The 17,996-nt window shown below is 49.6% G+C and overlaps 1 protein-coding gene across 1 annotated transcript in view; it reads left to right on the top strand.

Moving 5' to 3' along the window:
- The window catches only part of RIMBP2 (RIMS binding protein 2), a 221,928-nt gene that overhangs the window by 99,037 nt on the left and 104,895 nt on the right, over positions 1–17,996 (top strand). The window contains exon 3 of the mRNA XM_060120952.1: positions 1,249–1,371. The gene's annotated coding sequence lies outside the window, so the exon portion shown is untranslated. The remainder of the gene's footprint in view (positions 1–1,248; positions 1,372–17,996) is intronic.

Below are 17,996 nucleotides of genomic sequence, written 5' to 3'. Positions count from 1 at the left end.
AAAATGCCGTGAAAATACCTCTGGGAATCAGATCCCTCTACGACCTCTTAATAACAGCTTCCGTGTAACCCTGTTCCATTTAGGAATGCCAAGTGGGCGCCTTCCTTTCTTTCTATGCCACAGAAATTGTAAGGTTAAACGAACACTCTGTACCTAAAGCGTTTGAAGCAGGACTTCTGTAGCTAAAAAAAAAAAAAAAAAAACGTGACTTTGTGACAGTCTGTTATTGAAGACATAATTCATGTTGTAATGTTTGGGGAGGAGGGAAAGAAATTAAAATCCCGTGGCTGGGTTAAAATACGCTGCACAATGAAAACAAAGGAAAATAAATCAGATCACTTCTCCCGTCAGTGGCTGCCCTCATCTGTTTCAGAGAAGCTAGAGGAGAGATGGAGAATCGGTGGAGCCTCCCAGATGAGTTCTAAACGTGGTCCTGGGGGTTGTGGGCTTAGGGTGGACGTGATATCTGAGGTTATTGGAACACCCACCATTCTAATCCATGTGGAGCCTTGCTGCCCCTTTTGTCCACTTTTAAGACGGGTGAAAATTTTAGATGACAGAAATTAGTATGGCTCGACAATTTGGGTAACATTTTGTCTGTTAGGACTTTCAGTTCAGAGGGACAGAAGACAATTCAAATGGGTACAAGCAAACCAAGGGAATCTATTGGCCCAAGTAACAGGAAAGGAAAATGTTAGCTTCAGGCACAGCTTGATCTAGGTGCTCAAGTGATGTCATCAGGGCCCTACTTCTCCCTCGGCCTCTCTTGGCTCTGTTCTCAGCTGAGTTCTTCCCTCATGATGGCACAGTAGCTCCAGCCTTTGTCCTCAACTTTCCAAGTCCAGAGGGCAAAAGAGAGAGTCTCTTCCCGGATTCCTACACAAAGCCAATATCTCATTCTCCGCGGATGCGCCTGGGTCCTGTGCCCTGCCCCAACCAATCACCATATCCAGGGCATGGGATTACACTGATTGGCCAGACCTGGGTCACATTCCCAGTCCCGAGCCAATCACTGTGGCCGTGGCGAGGATGGGTGGGATGAAGAGGGAGGCTGTGTGCTGACTGGCCAGCCTTTGGTCACACGTACTCACGCCAGCAGGAGTGGACCTACCATGAAGTCCATGACTGAGGATGACGGGAAGAGTCTCCAAAAAGGGGAGGTGACAGATGACAGCTGGGGACAAATACCCGCCGCAGCTCCTATGCATGTTGTAAACAGCCCCTTCTCTCCATCCTTGCTACTTGTAGGTGAAAGCAGAGTATGCTCGACTTAAACACACGCTCACCATAGTGACCAGAGAACGCGATTTGGCCGTGAAGGAGAAACACCAACTCCAAGCCAAGCTGGAGAACCTAGAACAGGTCCTAAAGGTAGGATGGGCTTCACTTCCGCTTTCCTGAGCGTGAGCGTGAAGAGGGAGGGGCTGCGGACTTCCAAAGCAGAAAGTGGTTGAAACTCCTTCTGAGTTTCAAAATCATCAGAATTCAGGGCTCTTGGCGCCGCTTTTACCCTCTCTGTGGCATACGAAGCAATAAATAAGAAAATTTGAATGTTTCTGGAAGCGATCCTGTAAAACCGATTATGCATTTCCATTTCTTAGGAATGTCAAACACTGCTGAACAAGAGATGGTAGGCAGCGCTCCGGAATGGAAATTGGGCTTATGTTGAAGACCAGAGGTGTCTACCTTTGGTTTTTCAAACTTCATGAATTTTAAGCTGTTCTTCAGATGGTGAACGACCTTTGTCATAAAGGGAATAGCTAAGTCAGAAAATTGCTTTATCAGGGTACAGGTAATTGGATAGCTTCATGCATTCTTGATGAGCTGGGATCTCCTTCAATATTTAATGGGTGGGTTGATTTGCTATTGACGTTACTGAGTTAAGCTGAATGAATTCTTTGGCGCTTTTTTTTTTTGAGTGTTAAAATTTTATTGGATTCTCATAGTGGGAAAAAATATTTAAACATAAAAGAATAAAATAATCATCACCTGCAATCCTACAATCTAGTACCTAGATTAAGCCTTTGTATTTCACACGCATGGAACAGAGCTATGCTGCACCCACCCACCGTCTTGCATCAGGAAGTGATTTTAACTGCATCTATAGCTTATTTGGGGGAAACTTCTAGAACTCTCAGGGGACGCAGATCAGTGGTTGGCTGGGACTATTTGGTGAGGGGGGAAGTGGATACGGGGTTTCTTCTGGGGGTGATGAAAATGTTCTGGAATTAGTGTGATGATTACACAACCTTGTGAATGTACCAACACCTCTGAAAGGTACACTTTCAAAGGGTGAATGTTATGGTATGTGAATTACGTCTCAGTTTAAGAGGGAAGATGCCCTGTTCTCTCACTGCTGGCCCTGAAGGGGAACCACGCCCCTCGTGTGGCTCTCAGGAGGTGGCAGATCTGTACCCAGTGCTGGTGGCATGTAAGATGCCCCCGTGTGTCCACCTGACACTCTCTGGAGGGAAGGCCAAGGCTTACCCTGACCATGCTGCTGTTTACCATTTGCTCTGAGTTTAGAACATAGACATAAAGGATGAGATTCCACCATGTAATTATTCATTTCAGCAGCTGCCTCGACCACTGACTGCAGGTTCTCTGAGGCAACAACCATGCTTCATTCAACTCTCTACCTGTAAAGCTTGGGTTTGGTGAAAGTCAGGGTTTGGTGAATTCAGTGGCGGATGGACTGGGAATCCAGGTGCACCCGGGGGCTTTGCTGAGGGTCTGTTGGAGTAAAGTCAGCATGAAGGACAGTGTACGTGACTATGCCCCCAGGAGATATTTGACAATCTGGAGACATTTTTGCTGGCTGGGACCAGGGAGCGGGCTATTAGCATCACGTGTGCAGAGGCCGGGGATGTTGTTAAGTCTCCTACGATGCACAGGACCGCCTCCACGGCAAAGAAATAAGTGGCCCAAAATGGCATTGGCACCGAGGGTGAGAAGCTCTGTGAATTAGTTTGTTACTGTTGCTGTAACAAATTGTCCCCACGTGAAATAAAACAAATGTATTCTCTTACAGTTCAGGAGGTCAGATCCAAGATGAGTCACACGGGGCTAAAATCAAGGTGTCAGCAGAGCTGCCTGCCTTTCGGAAGGGTTTGGGGAGACCTTCCCTGCCTTCCCCACCTTCTGGTGGCTCCCAGCCCCTCCCTGTTATTAGAAGTTGCTAATTGCAGAGCCAGCAATGAGCATCTTCTCTCCTCTCTGACCTCCTGCCTCCCTCTTATAAGGACCCTGTGATTACACGGTGTCCACTTGGATGATTTCCACATCTCAACGTCCTTAACTTAATCACATCTGCAGGGTCCCTTTGTCGTGTAAGGTGACACAGTCACAGGCCCCAGGGACTGGGAGGTGGACATCTTTGGGGAACATTATTCAGCCTGCCCCACTTCTAGAGTATTTGAAGGAGGCGACCAATAGCACTGATGCTACCTGTGGGTAGAGGAGGCCCTGTGTATAATTTCAGGGCGTGAAATTCCCGTCTTTGTCTCCTGCCTGCCGGGCTTCAGGCCAGTCTCTCCTGCTACCTGGAGTGGGTGAAGGGCTATGCATTCTCACTGGCCTCGTGGGGTCCGCCGTCCTTCCTTCTGACCTGGGGTTTGAGCCTCATCACCAGGGCCTTGCACGCGTGGAGACACCCCGAGTTCACGTCCAGGTTCTGCCCATGGCGCCCTGCAAACAGCCCTCTCCCCAGGGGTGTCACCTGCCCTTCTGGGGGGCAGACTAGGGAGGGGGGCCTGTGCAGGAGCTGGTGGGGGAGCTTGGGGGCTTTGAGGCGGGGGCATTCCAGGGTCTGGGGAGCTGGACTGTGGTCCAGAGGGGAGCGTGTGGGCTCTGGATGGGCGTGTCCCTCTGGCCCCCTTTCTAAGGGTGGAATTGGGTAGCTGATGGGCAGGCTGTGAGCAGCCATCAGGGGACACGGTCACGTTTGTCACCAGGAAAGCAGCAAGGGGGGGAGAGGTTGGAGGCTGTGAGGGGCCCAAAGGGACAAGTGACAGCGTCACAGGGCCGGGGTTTTGGCCCTCGCCTTCTCTTGGTCACCGCCCCACACGGTGCTGTTCTAGTCTGTTCTTCACGGGGTGGCCAGAGCAGTACCGTCCAGACCGAAGTCAGGTCCCAGCACCACCCGCAAACCCTCCGCAGGACCCGCCAGCCCAGCTCACTCACCCAAAGCCTGGCGCCTCCCTGGCCACAGCCCTGCAGCCTGCAGCTGCCCTCGCCTCTCGGGAGCCCTGTCCTCCCCTCCCGCCCTGACTCCATCCTCCCCCATTGCCCCGCCCCTTTCCTGGCTCTGATCCCGGAGCAAAGCCAGGCCCTGAGCACCTTCTCCATAAAGTTCTTCTCAGGACCATTTCAGTCAGTGACTGACGATGGAGCCAGGCTGGCCTGGGGCAGGGGCCTTGTTGGGAGCAAACGGAGCTCTTTCTCAAAAGAGTTTTCCTCTGTGCAAAAAGGGAGAGAAAGAAGACCCGGAGGTGAGGAGAGGCATGTCCTTTGCAAGGGGCTGATTCCATGGCGGGCGAAGGAAAGCGCATGCCCTGAAAATTTGCAAAACCCTGTGTGATCTGCCCTTTCCCACACCCAGCACTGAGAGCCTGTGGGGCTGAGAGCAAGGAGGGAGAGGTCGGGGAGGTGACGATTCCACTACAGTGGCTGAACTCCCCGGGCTCCGGGACAGAACCTGCTGAACTTTGCTGCTTTCAGAGGACCCCCCAAGCGCGGTAGCTGTGTGTTGTATCAGCATCGCCTCAGTTTGGACCGACTGAAAGCACAGCGATTTCCACGTTCTCCTTCTGATACTTTGGTCATGATAATAAGAGGGCTATTCAAGATCAACCTTCTTTCTGTTTTGCAATTTGCTGGTTGTATTTTATTTTTTAATTCTATTTTAAATTTATTTCATTGAGGTAGAGTTGATTTACAATGCTGTGTTAATTTCTACTATACAGCGAAGTGATTCAGTGATACAGGTATATATTCTTTTTCATATTCTTTTACATGATGGTTTTTCACAGGATATTGAATATAGTTCCCTGTGCCCTACAGTAGGACCTTGTTGTTTATCCATTCTAAGTGTAATCGTTTGCATCTGCTAACCCCAAACTCCCAATCCATCCCTCCCCACTCCACCTTAGCCTTTTTTTTTTTCTTTTGCGATACGTGGGCCTCTCACCGCTGTGGCCTCTTCCGTTGCGGAGCACAGGCTCCGGATGCGCAGGCTCAGCGGCCATGGCTCACGGGCCCAGCCGCTCCGCGGCATGTGGGATCCTCCTGGACCGGGGCACGAACCCGTGTCCCCTGCATCGGCAGGCGGACTCTCAACCACTGCGCCACCAGGGAAGCCTCTTTCTTTTTTTCTTGAGCGGCAAAGCCCATCAGTGGGCGATGGGGAAGGGAGGAGGTGATTGCCGTGCTGGGCGGAGATGCAGCTGACTTGGCTTAGAAAATCCTGTCGTTGCTGTAAACTTGGGCAAAATGATGACACTGCATTTCCAGAAGTTGCCTGGACATCCCCAGAACTCCCGGAGTGTGATATATGGTCTCTAGTTGTCATTGATTTGAATGGAATTTGATCCCCAAACCAGTGTCGATCAGCATGATTTGCTGAGAACCAAAGAGAACTTCCCCAGGCTCGGGGGCCACGTGAGGGGGAGGTTGGGTGGTGCGTGATTCCAATCTCAACCTGTCTGCCGCCGAGCCTGGACCGGCTGGCTGACCCCTGACCCTCATCTGGGAGAAGCAAAAATGCTGAGCTGCTAGTTTGGGGTAGGGACTGGTGAGTGGCCCGCAGAATCACACTGTCACTGGTTTTTACCAGATTGTGAATGGAATGTCTGTCTTCCTTCAAAATACAAAAACTATTCCTAAAACAGAGAAGACAGGATTTGGGGCTGTTTTCTAAGACAATCCAATGAGAATAATACCCCCTGCACGAACCAAACCAAAAATAGTTAACCTGATGTGAATTCATCCTGATTTTTATACTTTTAAAAATAATAGTTGATGAGTTCATTATCTATGTATATGTTTTTATCATGCTTCTTTCCAAGAATATCGTCAGATCACCGAAACTGTCACATGTAATGGAACATGCTCAAATGCTATGAATGGAAGTGAAACATTCAGATAAAGAGAAAGGAGAATTCAAGTAGCCAGCCTGGAGGTTAGACACAGTTACTCTAAGATTCTAATTTGGCCTGTGTTTCCATGCAGCCTGGATATAAAAGGAAATATAGGCAATTACGTAATTCTCACTCCCTAAGAGAGGGGAACCTACTGTTTCCCCAGGAAAACGAAGCATGGAGGACTAAACGTGATTTTCTTACTTGGAATGATACCTCAGAGGGGGATGCAGGACAATGCAGTAGAAGATGTCTTCAGCAGCATCTTCATAGCTACTGAGGAGCCATTTTCCCATGTGTCTTTCTTGGGGGTTTCTTTGGGCAAGCAGACCTAAAGGCCGTTTTCCTGAGCTATTAGCAAGGAAAATTGGGAGGAATCATTAAAGCCAGATTTCCCACACCTAGGAAGAACCCAGGAAGAGTTCTTCGTGGTGGGAATTGAAGAATAGGAAAAGTAATGTTCCTGGACCCATTCCTGTTCTTCGGAATTAAAAATAGCAAGAGATGGAAAACATCAGAGTTTGAGCAAAGATGGGATAAGAAGGCTCCCCTTCGCCTGTCCACCTTATCTGGTTGGGAATCACCCCACACCCAGCGGCCTTACCAAGAGAAAGGGCTGTACCCGTGCATCTCAACAGGGGTCTGCGTAGTCAGGACAAACAGTGGTGTCCCTGGCCCACAGTGTTTATTACATGACCATTCATTCATTCATTCACTCACTCACTCACTCATACATGTTGATTGAGCACTGCCTGTGTACCAGGCCCGGTTCCCGGCAGATTGGGCTTCTCTCTGCCCAGGTGCTGCTCTCTTCCTCTTGCAGAGAGCGGGCAACCGTTTAAAACCCAGAGAGAGGGCTTCCCTGGTGGCACAGTGGTTGAGAGTCCACCTGTCGATGCAGGGGACACGGGTTCGTGCCCCGGTCCGGGAAGATCGCACTTGCCGCGGAGCAGCTGGGCCCGTGAGCCATGGCCACTGAGCCTACGCGTCCGGAGCCTGTGCTCCGCAACGGTAGAGGCCACAGCAGTGAGAGGCCCGCGTACCGCAAAATAATAATAATAATAATAATAATAAATTAATTAATTAATTAAAAGTAGCTGGAAACAACAAGGTCCTACTCTACAGCACAGGAAACGATATTTAGTATCTTATGATAAACCATAATGGGAAATAATAAGAAAAAGAAGGTCTGTCTATGTATAACTGAGTCACTGTGCTGTACGGCAGAAATGAACACAACCTGTAAATCAAGTACACTTTAATAAAATAAAGAATGGTTGGGAGGGGGCTTCTCCCAGACACATCAGCTGAGCAGAGTGAGGGCCTCTCAGTGAAGGGGGTGCAGGGGGCTTGTCCACGTTCAGGGGAGGAACACCAGGCAGGTGGAAAGTGCAAGGAGCTGAGCTGGGCAGGTTTTCGACGTGTCCGAGTATCAGCCAGGTGGCTGGTGAACAGGGACCGAGGGGCGGGGGGGCGCAAATGAAGCTGAGGTTGGGGTGAGGTCTGGCAGTCTTATGAGCCCAAGTAGAAATCCAGGGGTTTTGGAATTTGCTCTAAGTGTCGTCAGACACCTTTGTCACAAAACTGCTGCATAAGAAACCAGCCCAAAGCCCGTGGCTGCAAACAAGAACGATTTGTACGGTCCCCGAGGCCGTGGCTTGGCTGCCCGGTGCTGTCGTCTTGGCTGGACCTGGCCGGCTATGGGTTGACGCCGGACGGTCTGGGTCAGGGTGACTGGCTTTGTTCCCTGCTGTCCCAGCCCCCAGCAGGCTGACTAAGGCTTCTAAGAGCGGCATAACGGGCCAGGAAGGAGAGGGGTGCGCGGGAGGGCGCGGGAGGACCAGGCCGGAAGGGTGCAAGTCCCTCCCTCCCTCTCTCCCATCGGCCAAAGCAACTTTCAGGCCGGCCTGGTTTCACGAGATGCAGGAACAGGTGTGACGTCCCCTTACCAAGCCAGTGGATACACGCGGCGAGGGGATCGATGCTCCCGGCGCGGGGTGCTGGAGAGCCGATGGACCGCATCCGCTTTTCATCTGTCGAGGGTCACTGCAGTGGCCGCACCGAGAGAAGAAGCCGGGGAGCAGGGGTGGGAGCCAGGGGGTGGATTAGGAGGGATTCTCCAGACACGGGATGTGGGTGCTTCCCCCAAGGCAGGAGCAGAGGGGACAGAGAAGCGGTCAAGTTTGTGTATATTTTCAAGGTGAAACCAACAGGATTTGCTGACAGCTTGGCCGTGGGGTATGATAGGGAAGGGCCAAGCATGATGCCAAGGGCTCGGAGGTGTATTTGGGTGAGGGATGGAGCCGTTGGCTGTGATGCAGATCATTAGGGGCTTGGACTGGGGGTCAGGGAACCCCCTTGTGTTGGAGACGGAGTGCACCGTGAGCAGGGGATCCTTGGTGCGGGAGAACCTCCGTCCTCATGCTGGGGACCACCCTGCTAATTCTCAGGAAGCGGCTTCGTTCAGTTATCAGGTGACGTGAAAGGCAGGAACAGTTCATTGGGGTTAAAGTGTGAAGCTCTGAAGGCGACCACGGCGTCCTGTCCTTTGAACATCCGGTGGTCACAGTCATCAACTAAATTGTGCTGCCTTGTGCCTGACACCATCTTCTTCCAGGTTCTCAGAGTGATGGGGGCAGAGAGGACATGCCATTCGGTAAAGGAAGAGCGTGCATTTTATGTTGATGTGGTGTCACGCAGCTCTGGAGTTGGGCCAACACGCGTTACGCGTCTGTCTGAGCTGATAATTACTCCATTGATTGCGTCCATATGTTGGCTTTTTGTTTCCAAATATCACTGATGGGCCACGTGTCTTCATACTGATAATTCAATTTAGCAAAAGACAACGTGCGCCTTAAGGTCTGTAATGGGTTATGTAAAGCAGGAGTGCAGCAGCACATCGATATGTTAATATTTTTTTTCAGCGTCCTTTTTTGCTCTATCAGGGGGGCTGCCAAGTAACTTTGCACTTGAACAGGCAGAAAAGTAGGACCAGATATGGTGATATTCAGAGGAAATGGGTCCCAGATGCCTCAGACACTGGTTTTCTGCAGACCTTCCAGTGTAATAGCCCTGATGAAAACCCACACATAAAGATGTACTCAGGACTTCCCTGATGGTCCAGTGGTTAAGCCTCTGTGCTCCCAATGCAGGGGGCCCGGGTTTGATCCCTGGTCAGGGAACTGGATCCCAACATGCATGCTGAAACTAAGAGTTTACGTTCCACAACTAAGGAGCCCCCACGCCACAACTAAGACCCAGCGCAACCACATAAATATTAAAAAAAAAAAAAGACACATTCATGCAACGGGTATTTATTGAGCACCTAATATGTGGCAAACACTTCCTAGGTGCTGTCCTTGCTTCTGGCAGAGAGTTGATAGACAGATTGATGTACGTATCAGGGGGTGACAAACACAAGGGGTTAGAGGGTGATGAAGATGAAAGTGCTACTTTATATTCAGTGGTTGGGAAGGTCTCACTGATTATGTGACATGTGGATGGAGACCTGGGTGAAGGGAAGAAGACAGTTGTGAGAAGTCTGGGGAAAGGATGTTCCCGCAGAGGGAACAGCAGATACAAAGGGTTGAGACAGAGGGCCTGCCATGTCTGAGGAGCAGAGCAGAGGCCAGAGTTGCAGAAGTAGAATGAAAAGGGGGATAGAAGGTTAAAAGAGGAGGCCAGGGAGACAAATAACTTGAGGTGTGGAAGGCCAAGCCCCCTCCTCACTCTCAGACACACTACCTCCTTTCTGGTCTTTTCCTGGGGTGCTCCAGCCACCGCAGGGCCTTTGCACTTGCTGTGTCTGCTGTCTGGCTTGCTTTTGTCCTGGTTACCCTCCAGGAGAAGCACAATATGGGCAAGTTCCATATCTTTTTTGCTTATCGTTGTATCCTCAGTGCCCAGCCTGGCGTAGAAAAACCGTACAATAAATGTTTGTGGGCTGAACGAATGAGAGAGGGAGGTAGGATAGTCTCAAGTCTGCCTTGCTTACAATAGCCAAGAGGTGAGCCCTCCACTTTGCAAAGCCTTCAGGCATATATGCCCTTCCTAAGATGGGCTATTGCCACATTGATAAAACAGAAATTGCGTCATGTCCCCACTGCTTACCGCCCCACCAATTGCTTCTTACTGCACAGAGATGAACATCTAGACTCTTTCCCGCAGGACCCTGTGCTCTCTGGCCCCCACGTAATCCTTCAACCCTCATCCTACCATGACCCCTTACAGCCTGGAGCCGGCTACAGTGGCCATCCCTGTCTTTCTGGAACTTACTGCACTCACGTCCACCCCAGGGCCTTTGCACTTACTGCTTCTTCCACCTGGAAGGCTGTTTCCCTCAGCACTTTGTGTTTCTGACTCTGGGTCAATTAACTGGGTCTTGGTTTCATGTCACTTAGTTGGCAATGACTTTCTTGGCCACCTTATCTGTGATAAGAAGTTGCTATCACATCCTCCAATTCATTTTCTTCCAAGAAAACTTATCTTGCTGGTTTTAATTATCTGTATATTGTTTGTTTTCTCCTACCAAAATGTAGCCTCTTTGAGAGAGACTTTGTTTCAGTGCGTAGGACAAAATCTGACATCTAGAAGGCACTTGGTAAATATTGATTGATTGATTAAATTAGTAAATGAATGAATGAGTGAATGAGTGAACGTGTGAGCGAGAGACCGGCCTGTTACTGTCTGTTACTGCAGACACCTTCTGCCATCGTGGAGAATAATGGAGCAGGTGAAGGCTTGTGGTCGAGGAAGCTTGTCTAGAAGGGTCACTTCTTTGGGGCTTACAAGTGCTTCTGTAAAAATGCAGCCACAAATCAAGCGCAGCCTCTTTCTGGCAGAGACGGAGATTCTCCAAGAGGACAAACCACAGGAGAGTTGGTGATTTCCAGCCTCTGCTCGGCCCAGGCTGGGTGACTGTCTGGCAAGGGTGTCCCCCCACAGAGCTCCCCACCGTCAAGCCCAGCAACCCCTGGGTTAGGTCTTGGCACAAGTGTCTAACCTTGTGATGAACGGAGTAAACCAAGCTTCTTGGACTCACGGATTCTGAAAAAAAAAAAAAAAAAAAAAAAAAAAGCTGGTGTTTTCATGTCAATTTCCTGTTGCCGGATATTTGGGATCGTCATCCTTAGCATCTTACCAGCTCCGCTGAAATGGAAGAGGAACGTGCAAAGCTCCGGGTTTTGTGTATGATCGGAGCGCATCCTGCCTCTCTTCCCTGCGTCTTCTTACTCAGGACCCGAAAGATGGCTGCATTTGTCAGATGCAACAGAGACGTGTGTCTCTATTTTAGGACAGCATTAGCATCCTGGCAGGGAACGATGCCACACTCCAAGCGTTTAACTTACACAAGAGAGCTCAACACAGAGACCATTTCGAGAGGCGTGGGCCGGGGGAACCGACAGGGGTGGGAAGGCAGAGAGAGACCAGCAGAGCGGGCAGCTGTCCCCCCCTTCCCTGGGCCTGCGGGCAGTTCCTGGAGCTCAGTGGGAACCGCAGTCACGGAGAAGCTACTGGACGGCTCTGTGTGGGGATGAAGAGCGTCCCCCAAATTCACATCCACCCAGAAGCTGTGAGTGTCACCTTTTTTGGAAAAAAGTTCCTGGAGAGAGAGAGTGTGTGTTATTCCGTCCCATCCCTACTGATCCACTGGGAAGCCCCAAATCATTTAAGTATTTGGACATCTCCAGTAAGACCGTGGAGTGAGGTATTTCAAGGCTGACTTTCACTTAATTTTAAAAAACCATGAGTTAATCAGGACCATCCTTTTCCTTGACTTCAAGGACCCCTGAGCACTTTGTCGACCGGCCGTGCTGGCAGCAGGTTTACAAGGGAACCTTTGCAGCCCCCTTTCCGGTGATCTGACCAGCACGCAGTGCAAATTCTAGAAATCTGACCCAGGGCTGTAAAAATATTTTTGATTAATTAAACTTAATCCATTATAGTTTATGATTCAAAGACAAGGGAAAAAGTATTCTGGACCAGACTTTGTTCTCACAATCAACAGATTAGTCAATTTCAGCGAAGATAATCTGACGCTTATTTTGTGTTAATGAACAACTGATTATCTGGGATGAATAAGTAACTCTCGAGGTGACAATCTTCCCTTATCTCCAGCTCCTTCCCTCTTCCCCTCCCATTACTTTGCATCTGTGCACGGAGATTCATCCTTATACCTACGAACACAAACCTGCCTGCGGTCATTGTCAGGTTTAATTAAGGTTTTGGAGTTCATTTTCTATGTGCTGATACTCAAATGCCAATAAAACCCTCCAGCGTTCTCTGAACATGAGAATAATGTTTAGGGCTCCGTCTCCAGCAAAACCCTTGATGTGAATAGATGATAGCTTTATCTAGATGTTCAGAGACGGGCGAGAAGCAGGAAATGTACTGATCTTCATTCTCCGCTCCTGTCTCCATGGGGAGAGATTTAGGTAAGAGGCACCGCCAGTTCATCAGCTGGTGCTGTGGGACACACACGTGCCTTCTTTGCATCCAGCAAAAGGATGGGACGAGATCTCATTCTGAGGCTCGGACCCCCCCCGCCACCGGACCCCACCATGGAGTTGACGATTTGCTCCGTGCAGCAGGCAGCCCAGTTCTTTGTCCTCTGCTGGGATCCCCACCCAGCCCTTCAAAATTCTGAGCTGCTAAGCATATGAAGTGTTCAGCTTCACTGATCATCAGGAAAATGCAAATTAAAACGACAGCGAGATGCCGATCTCTTCATCAGATGAAGAAACTCTTAGGAGTGACAGTGCCCAGGGCCAGTGAGGAGTGGGGAGCAGGCATGCTTACACGATGCTGGCCGAAGGTGAAGTCTTTCTGGCTTCTGGAACTGTCCATATTCAGCTTCAGCGTACTCTTCTCCCTCAGTCTCCCTTCTGGGAGCGTACAGAGACATAAAGCTCCCACTGTGTGCCCCAGATCTTTATTGTAGCATTAGCCATGCAACCGTGATGTTCACCAAAAGCAGACCGTTCAGGCAATAACTTAAAAGTGAGTCACGTCCGTATCTAGTGACTAAGACATGTAGTCAAGTGAGGGCTTCAGCACGTCCATTTGGACCCACAGCAGTTGGACCCCTGCTGTCCAGAACTGAACCCACAGCAGGGCGATCACCTCATCTGTTCCCAGGTCTGCCCCTCTGCCTCACCTCTCACCACCCCCAGCCCCTCGCAACCCTGCAGCCAGTGGACACACGCCAAGCTGGCTCTTGCCTCCAGAGCTTTCCTCAAAACGTTGCTTGTCATCATGTAGGTCTCGGCTAAAATGTCACCTCCCTGACCGGCTTGAGTAGAATCGGTACACCTGCCTCTCTCCCCTGCACATCACCTCGCTTTCTCTCCTCTGTCAGTCTCTGAAGTTCTTATTACTTGCCAGCTTCCTTGTGCAGTTTCTGCATACCCTTCTCCAGCAGGATGTAAACTTCGTGAGCACAGAGGCGGCCTTTGACTTCTCGTCAGCCTATCCCGGGCGCCGAGTATCTGGCACGGGCTTGAGCGTTCGGGTAGGGTTAGGGTTAGATTGTTATTGTTGCTAATGCAGTGATTATTAAAAGAATAATGCCACAATTATTAAATAATTAATAATTTAATAATTATTAATTATTTTTGCATGAACGAAAGCACGTGTCCAGGAGGTAAACTCCATTTCAGCACAAACCCACAGGCCCTGAAGTAAGAAGCCCACTCGGATTCTGTTTCCCTGTCTCACCATCTACCCAGCTGCTCCATCCGGAGGTGTGCAATTCCCTGTCCCTCGTCCTGGCCGTGCAGTTCATGGAAAGTCCTATAGATTTAAAGCAAGCCCTCCAAAAACCTCCTGAGCCAACCTGACTGTCCTCAATTTCTACTCCTGCTGCCTGAGCGCACACAGCTTGCTCAGGTTATATTAAATGTTTCCTAACTTCCTGCCTCTTCCTCTCCTCTGCTCTGACTCCCCTCTGATCTTTTCTCCACACCACAGTCTTTGCAAACACAGATCCTCTCATGTTATACCCTGATCCACATCCTTGCATCCTTGCCTGGCTGCCCATCGCTCTGAGAATGAGGATGACATTCCTTCAAGGCCCTGATGGTCTGGTCCCTGTCGGCCCCCTTGGCTTCCCCTCCAACATTCTGCATCTCTCCCCCCCATGCCAGTCACACCCGCCTTCCTTCACCCTTGACCTCGCTTTGATCCTTTCTGCCACAGGGCCTTTGCACATACTGCTCCCTCTGCATAGAACGCTTTGCTCTTCCCTCTTCTAACCAACTCCTATGCATCCTCAAAAATCCACTCGTCTGTCACCTCCCCAGGGAAGCTGACGTCCCCAGGGCTCATCTTTTAGTGATGGAAGACTCTCAGCATTCAGCACTTCTCTTTCATGACACTTGTCACAAGTTTGCAGTTTTATATCCTTATTTGATTAACCCTTATCCTTACCACTAGAAGGTGAATTCCACACAAGCCAGGACCACTTCCGTTTTTGTCTTTACGGTGTTGCTAGCACTTGTCACATACTTGGCGCTCAATAAGTCCTGGGTGGATGAGAGAAACAGAAATGGTAAGTAGCTGGGGAGATGTCATAGCCTATTTTTCTCCTCTTAGGTCCTTTAAAATATGTATGACAGTTCAAAGAAAAATTATAACACTGAGGGTTTTCAGTGTGTATGGATGTAATAATCCATGGGAAGACGGTGACACAGAGAGAAAGTAAAGATGCTGAGACAGTGGTAGTGTTTCTACATTCCACTTGGAGTGGCACAGGTTAATTCTGAATAGATTATTTTAATTTAAACACGTATATTGAGACCCCTGGAACAACCACTAAAAGGTATATAAAAATATATAGTCAGACACCCAATAAATACCTGAAATGGGATATACTACGAAGCATTCAGATCATTGGAAAGAAAGCAGGAAAGGCGAAACAGAGCGATGAAAGGAGAGGGAACAAACAGGAAACAAAAAAAAAGGGAAAACCAAAATCAACACCGACCCATAATTGCATTAAAGGTCATTACTGTGCAGGTCACTTTGAAGCTTATATTTCATCTGGTCCTTGCAATGACCTTGGGAAGGTTGGATTCTTCTCCTTCACTCGATAAGTGAAGAAACTGAGGCTCAAAGAGGTACGCACCTCACCTCAGAGCACACAGTTTATAAGGGGTCGAAACGACATTTGAACGCAGGTCTGGCTGGCCTTATGCCCTGCACCTGGCTGGCCTCAATCCCCAGGCCTGGCAGGCAGGGACCACTGGCGAAAACCGTGCTTCGGAAAGGTGGTCTTAATAACCCTGAGTGCCGCTGTCCCCACGTCTCCAGAATCCGTCAGGGTCAGATGCGCACGAGAGAGGCTTGTCTGGAGGCTTAAGGACGATCAGGAATCAGGAGAGCTCCAGTGTTTGATAAGGGGGCTCCTGACTTCCTAATTTTTTCCAGTTTGAGAAACTAAGATACTTCGGCTAAAACATATTTCGGCTTCCATGGCTCTTTTCCACACCGATCCTCATTAGGAATGAGTCTGACTTCCACAGACGGGACAGGGAGTCATAAGGCATAGAAAACACAGCTTTAAAATGCCTTCCTCCTTGGTTTTGAAGACATGAACTCAGTAAGAGCTGTGTTCTTTCCACCGGGTGTCTCGTAAAAGGGAATCGTGGGCACGGAAATGCTTCATTACCTCCACCAGGACTACCAGATCCCATGAATGTGACGTTAGGAGCATCGCTGTTAACTCCTGTTGAGGGAAGTGACTCTTTCCTGCATTTCGTTACCAGGCAGGGCAGGAGCCAAAGCAGAAGACAAACCCCCCTTTGCTCTAACGTGGCTGAGATGAGTCCGTTTGCTCCACACTTGTTCCCACCGTGTCACGTCTGAGCTTTCCCGGGAAGCAGCATCTTGACACTTGGAGGCTACTTAAGCACTCGTGTTAGTGCCGACATCCGGCTATAAATATCACCGCTTTAAAAATACATCCTGCCACAGGCAAAGCATATCAAACGGTCACTTCTCGCTGGGGCGCACGATCTTCAGGACTTTTCAGATGTGAAATGTTCCCGTGGAACGTGGCCTGTGCCCTTGGAATTGGGAAGAGGTTTGTAAAAGGAAGCAGAAGCCAAACCTTAGGAATTTGGTGGGAGTTTGTCTTGGAATGAAAGCCGGGGGTTTCCAGACTCTCTGCAAGGACCCATGGGCCCCTCGTGCTCCCAGGGACAGCCTGGATCATGACGGCTTGCGGAATTGATACCAGTGATGATGATGTAAATTTCCTCCCTGGAGAAACGCCGAGTGCTCTGCGCACTGGTCACGTGGCCAAGGGCAGCGTGTCTTCAGTGGCCTGAGAACCCCAGAGGGACCTGAAGTAACTCCAGGAGATGTTCTTGCGTTGACTTTCTCGCCAAGTCTGCTGGATGTCAGCACATCCCACAAATAAGGGTGGGGTCCTGCCGGAAATCTCCCGTAGAGCAGACAGATGAGTGGAGAGAATGTGAGCACAGATCTGTGTTCAAATACGGCCTCATCATTTACTAGCTGGGCAACCTTGGGCAAGTTACTTAACCTCTCTGGGCCTCGGTTTCCTTCGCTGTAAATGGGAATAAAATATTTCCTGCTTCAAGTGTTGTTGTGAAGATTCAATATGTTATACGTGTTAAATACTTAGCACAGCAGTACTCGAGAACTTAGTAAAGGTTACACGCTTAGATGAGAAGGAAGATGGTGCTGCCTGGGGCTAGGACCTCGGGCAGGACACTCTGGGAAAGGCATGCCAGCAGTCTGCTTATAGAAACAAGAAGGACGTCGATGTCCACCAGCTGTACCACCTGCAATAAACACCACGGAGGCTTTGACCGTGGGGGCCACACACACGGTATCAGGAGCTCCCGTGAAGGCTCACGGCTGCCCACGTCTCTCCCTCCTTCCACCCGAACCCTTTCCCAGGGTGGCAGAGCTCCGGTGCGGGTTTAAATGTGGTCTCTGTTTCAATCCTCTGGCCTGGCCACCATCCAGCCCAGAGTTTCACTGGAACCCCCTTGGGTGGTTCAGATGCTGGACTCATGGGTTTCAACCTCTACACACCACAGGTACCCTGTGGATAAGAGTGATCTCCTTGAATAGCGAAACTTGCTGCCAGTGACTTTGATCTTAGGACTTTGTTTCCTGGCCCCAGGAGAGAGATGGTACCCAGCACCTGCCCCAGCCCCACCTCATTGCACCCCACTCCACCCCCGTGCCCTTGCACCCCAGTTTATCCTCTTTCTGCTGCTGAGAAGTTGTCATTCTACTTCTGGAAAGCTCCTTTGGGTCTCTGGCTGCTTCTTCCCCAAAACAGGGAATTGAAAGGACTCCAAAACTGTCACGATCCACCAGCTGTCTCTTTATTTTGAGAAACAAGACTCAAAAGTTATGAAGGTTCAGTGCATAAAAATGAGACATTATAGAATTAAGTAAGTTTTGTGGCAGTCGTAAATGCTGTTGAAAAATATTTTAGTGAGGACCATTTGGGATCAAGTTCATGCAAACCTATGTCAAATGGTTTTAAGAGACAGAAATAATTGGTTTATAAAGTGGGAAATATGAGCGAGGTTAGGCTTCAGGCACGGTTGAATCAAGGTGCCCAGGTGATGTCACCAAGAACAGTCTCTCTTCATCTTTTATCTCTGCTTTTTTCTGTCAGTCCAGTTCACAGGCAGGCTCTCACCAAGTCACGTCAAAGATGGTACCCAACATCTCCTGGCTTGCATCCTACCAATTTAGTCACCACGGAAGAGGATGTCTCTTTCTTTCCTAATATTTCCAGTAAATGTCTCATGAAACCAAAATTTGTCCCTTTGGTCTAGCTTTGGGCTCGTGTACCTAGAAGAGTGTAGATCA

This window comes from Lagenorhynchus albirostris, chromosome 14 (genome assembly GCF_949774975.1).
Source record: "Lagenorhynchus albirostris chromosome 14, mLagAlb1.1, whole genome shotgun sequence".
NCBI lineage: Eukaryota > Metazoa > Chordata > Mammalia > Artiodactyla > Delphinidae > Lagenorhynchus > Lagenorhynchus albirostris.
This window is presented reverse-complemented; position numbering and strand designations above follow the sequence as displayed.